We start from the raw sequence: 5,418 nt of genomic DNA, 5'->3' as shown, positions 1-5,418 counted from the left end.
ATGTAGTAGGATCTCAGCAAATATCTGTTGATTAAATGGAAGGTTAGATTGTTATCAAAATAGGTGTTGATGAATTTGATATCTACTTTAGCTTCTTTTTTGGTGGCTACAACTGATACAGTTAGAGCTATCTTTTACATAGTGGAAGACATTAATCATAAGGGTCTCTGATGAGAATCTGTGGATAGATAGAGTATGTCCAGCTTATTCTTAAGGATGGTCTTCTTAAAGTGCCTATCATATACTAGGGTGATTCAAAAGTTTGTGGAGAAATGGAAGGAAAAGGTAATGGAATTACCTTCTGTGCGTGAGTATATGTGTATACATACTGTGTGTGTATGTGTGAGTGTGTGATGAATGAATTTTTATATATTCAAAGTAAAGCTTTATATCCAAGTGGTTCTTCACTTAACAGTGTGTTCTTGTTTATAGGGGAGTGTTTGCTACTTTTCCACCAGTGGTCGTCGTCATACTAAATTTTACTCAGATCCAGTAGAAGCTATAAAAGACATCCCTGATGGTTCCACGATACTGGTTGGTGGTGAGTGACAGCATTGCTTTCCTTTATGTGGTAACATTCTTTTGTCTGTAGGGCCTCAGTGAAAGCATATGGCAAAACTGTGTAGATTAGAAAGACTGAAAATGGCCTCCTTTATCCCTAGTGTCTCATTCCTGAAAGTTTAGTAAGGTTCAGCACCTGATGTTTTGTTTTATTAATTTGAAAAACTGAAATTTCAAACTGTTAAAAGTTTCAAGTTTTAAACTATCTGTGGTGATATCTTAATAACTATGGAAAATCACTAGATTCTTAGGAACTCTTTTTACCATGCAATGTTTATTTTGACCATATTGGCCTGCATACCTGGTTACTCTTTATTTTATGAGACGAAGAGTCCGTAAGCCTATTTGTTGTTGAACCCCTCAAGTTCTACTGCTTCTGCTTATTTGGAATGTCTTTTAGGACCACCAACTTAACACTCATTACATTTGCTGACTGTTTCTTTGGGTTTCTAGGCCTTAGTCACAGTATTCAAGATATTTTTCAGGGCTGCTCTCCATTCATCCAATCATTCAAATAATAATTATAATAATAATAATAATACCCTTGAATGTGCACTTTTAAAGCAGCACTATGCATATTTGAGAAATTGAGGAATATGTACAAGCATGGTAGATATTAGCCCAGGTTTCTAATTCTGCAAAAGCTATTTGGGTGTATAAAACACACATGCTTGAGAAACTACTGTATAAGGGTTGAAGTATAAAGTGGGACAGTAATAGAAATGTACTTAAGTGTAAGATGTACAATGGATAGCCATATAAAGTGATTGCATTTGGCTTTCTACTTATATTCAAAGATTTGACAATGATGTTTGATGCGAATTAATGGTGCAAGGCATTTGAATACAACTGTATGACCATTTATTGAGTTGGTGAGATTATCTGTGGATTGTGTTTAATGAATCTAATAATGTGCTTGATATATATATATATTTTTCTTTTATATAGAATAACACCTGTGTTTCCCTGAAAGAAATAGCTTCTCTTTTGTCTTGTTACAGGTTTTGGGCTATGTGGAATTCCAGAGAACCTTATAGGAGCTTTACTAAAGACAGGCGTGAAGGGACTAACTGCAGTCAGCAACAATGCAGGGTAAGTGTGCAGTTCAAAACACTTGGCTTGAAAGAAACGACAAATCTTGATGATATTTAAAATTTATCAATGAGATTAAAAATTTCCCCCATTTACATGAGCAATATACCCAAACATCAAAAGAAGCCAGAAGTATTTAACAAGGTCAAGAGTAGATATTGCATTTGTCCAAATAATTTTTAACAGTCCTTCATAATCATAAGTAAAGCAGACTTGCTCTAATTTGATATCCCTTTAACCTGGTGTTCTTTTGCTTTTTAAAATCTAAAATACATTGTTAAAATTTGAATATACGAGGATGCTTCAAAGAGTTGGTGGAAAATCTCCCTTTGAATTCCATTTTCCACGAACTTTTTGAAGCTCCCTCATACATTTTCAAATTGAATATTAAAAAAAAACAAAAAAAAACCTTAGAGGTGTCCTTAATGTTGTATGAGGATACAACATACAACTAGTAGGATAAGATACGCACTGGACTGCTAACCACAAGATCAACAGTTCAAATTCACCAGCTGCTCTGTGGGAGAAAGATGAGACTTTCTGTTCCTGTAAAGATTTACAGCCGCGGAAACCTTATTCACGGTTGCTTTAAGTTGAAGTTGACTTGGTGTCCTTGGGTTTGTTTTGAGTTTTAATGTTGTATGTTGTTACAGACCAACTCTGTTCATGAAACAACGTGGAAATTAATTTGAAATCTGTTTCAAGTTATTTCTTTTGACTATGCCATTATTGTTGCTGTTCCTTGCTGTCAAGTTAGCCTCCAATTCCTGGTGCTCTAATATGGAGCAGAAGGAACTGTTTTCTGCCCCTGAGCTAACTTCATGGTCTTTGGTAGGTTTGAGCCCATTGTTGAGGCTATTGTGTCAGACCATCTCATTGAGAGTTTTCCTCAGATTCTCTGTTGTACCAAACCCCATGTCTTTTCCCAGTGACTGGACTTTCTTGAGCATGTATCCCATTATTGTAGATTATATATAAAGAAATATCATCAACCCTCAAGTTGTTTATCTTGCTAGAAGGAGGAGGCTATATACTTTCAGCCCTAGTGATGGGAGGTTCACATACAATAATGGTTAACATTTGGGCATAACATTTTAAGAATGGCAAGTATGTTATGGTATATCTAGTTTTTGTGGAAAAAACCTATTTGTGTACAAAATAGTTGTTGTTGTTGTTGTCGTCAAGTGCCGTTGAGTGACCCATAGCAACCAGCCATCAATATTTTGGTTCCCCCATCTCCCCAAATCTTAAAAGATTAAAAAACAAAACAATTGCCAGTTTAACCTATCAATGCAGATGATAAGAAATAGCACAGATTCCTTAGTAAACAAAATGGATGCTACATTCCTGCTCATTCTTCCGTTTTTGCATTCATTTTTGCCTTTTATTCCCTACCTGGCATGCTTTCTTGTCTCTCCTTTGTCTGTCTGTGTCCTTTCCACTTATGCTAGTTTTTCAGGGCTGCCAGAACAAATTGCTGCAAAGTGGGTGGATTTAAACCACAGAAATGTATGCTTCTGTGGCCTCGAGGCTAAAAAGTTGAACTCAGGGTGTCAGTAGGCTGTGTTCTTGCCAAAGCCTCTTGGGAATGATTCTTCCTCTTCTCTTCCAGCTTCTGGTAGTTTCATACATTCCTTGGTTTGCATTCATTTCTGTCTCTGCTTACACCTTACCATGGCGTTTTTCCTCTGTGTCTCTGTCTTTGTGTATCTTCTTTTCTAATGAGCACATAGTCAGATGGGGTTCGGGACCACTGGACTCCAGTGTGACCTCATGATAATTTAGTGAATTACATCTATAATGATTACTTCCAATTGGATCACACTCACAGGGGATAGGACTAGAACATACCCTACTTTGTGGACATGGATCAACCTGTAACACACTTTCAGGATCAACTCCAGCTCCATATCCTCGAGAACTTTTCTAACTACAGAACTTCCTGACTCTCATTAGTCTCTTCTGAATTCCTTTGACACCTTTTAGTTTTTATATACGGAATTGTGTTGATTGTCTTTGATATATACTTCTTTTTGTTAAGTACACCTGAGTCAGTTCTGACTCACTGTGACCCTGTATAGGGTTCTCGAGGAGTGACTGGTGGGCTTGAATTGTCAACCTTGCGGTTTAGAGATATAGTGCTTCTCCTACAACACCACACTGGAGGGCTTCAAAAGTTCATGAAACAATGGAATGAAAAGATAATGGAATTTTTCCATGAACTTTTTAAAGCCCCTTAGTATTTTATATAGATCCTATTACTTACAGTTGTTTTATTCCCTTCTGCCAAAAATGTCACCAACCATCCCTCATACAGTACTCTCTGCCCAGCTGGGTTCAGTAATCCCTTGTAGTGGTTACACAGAACTCAGCTCCATACTCATAGTTATGGGGTTTATGAGGGAGGTTATCAGGTTACAGTTCAGAATTAGAAATGTTCAGGACCAAGTTCTTCCAGTCAGGATATCCTTTCCTCAGCCATGCCCATAGGCAAGCCTCTCTCAGCCTGGCCAGTGGTACACAGCTCTTTTAGGGCTGCTGATAAATGCCCACAGGGCATACCAGTCTACCATAAGCCTCAGCCTGAACACACTCAATTCTGGCTCCATGGGTTAGTGCTGCCCACCCCCCCACCTCCCCACCCACCATTTAAGTGCCTGGTGGCACCCCACTCTGCAAGCAAACCTCCTGGCCACAGTCATTCAGTTTTCCATGCTCTGTGGGCTGGGCACCCCATCATGGTCTGGTTTACACTTGAGTTATTGGTTCTGCTTCTCCTCTGGGGTTACAGCGTTGTATCCCTGGATTGAGGAGGTTCACTGTGCAGGGATCTTGGGATCCAAAGGACATGCTCTGCTCCTGGCTCTTTTTTGATGGTAATGAGATCACTTCTCCTTCTTCTGAGATGCTCATTTAAAACCCAGCAGAATGGTAATATTGATCAGTCTGCTCTTCAGATTTCCAGGTAGTTACAGTCACAATCCTGTTAACAATTGCTCAAAAGTGAGTCATATAATCCACTTTCTCTTGCCCAGACCTACCAAGAAAAAGTTGTTTGGTGGTAGTTTACAAAGGTTATGCCTCAAAGAAGTATTAAATAATCCCCTACACTGCAGCTGCTGTGTTTACAGATATTAGAACCACTGAGTTTAGAGGGTTCCATACTTAACAAAGATGACTGATCTGTAAAGGGAGAGTAACTTGCTCACAGTTAGTTGATATTTCTTCAGCACATCTCATGCCCTTCAATCTAACTTTATGTTTATTTAAAATACTTTTGATTATCAATACTTTGCTGGCTTTTCCAGATAACTGGGGGCTTACCAGGGATGCAGTGTTGTTGTTAGTGCCGTGGAGTTGGTTCCAACTCATAGCAACCCTGTATAGGGTTTCCGAGGAGCTGCTGCTAAGTTTAAACCACCAACCTTATAGTTCAAACCAACCTTTGGTCGAGTGCTTATCCTATAGTGCCACACCAGGACTCACAATAGGTGTCTTGTTGTTAAAGTGCCATTGAGTTGGTTCCAGCTCATAACAACTCTGTGCAGGGTTTCTGAGGAATAAGTGGTAGGTTTGAGTTGCTGACCTTGTGGTTAGCAATCTAGTGCTTATCCTACAGGTCACACCAGGACTCCAAATGGGTGTCTAGTAGGTGCTAATAACATATTACGTTGAATACAAAGAAGGCACTTTACAAACCCTCATTAACAATGATTTTGTCACATGTTGTTGTTAAGTGCCTTCAAGTAGATTCCAACCCATAGC

At 38.8% G+C, this 5,418-nt stretch overlaps 1 protein-coding gene across 1 annotated transcript in view; it reads left to right on the top strand.

Moving 5' to 3' along the window:
- Positions 1–438: 438 nt before the first annotated feature.
- OXCT1 (3-oxoacid CoA transferase 1) overlaps positions 439–5,418 on the top strand; it is a 251,550-nt gene continuing 246,570 nt past the window's right edge. The window contains exons 1-2 of the mRNA XM_006877358.1: positions 439–541; positions 1,563–1,653. The gene's annotated coding sequence lies outside the window, so the exon portion shown is untranslated. The remainder of the gene's footprint in view (positions 542–1,562; positions 1,654–5,418) is intronic.

The sequence above is a fragment of the Chrysochloris asiatica genome, unplaced genomic scaffold (assembly GCF_000296735.1).
Source record: "Chrysochloris asiatica unplaced genomic scaffold, ChrAsi1.0 scaffold00487, whole genome shotgun sequence".
NCBI lineage: Eukaryota > Metazoa > Chordata > Mammalia > Afrosoricida > Chrysochloridae > Chrysochloris > Chrysochloris asiatica.
Note: the sequence above shows the minus strand (reverse complement) of the source record. Positions and strands in the feature narration are given on the sequence as shown.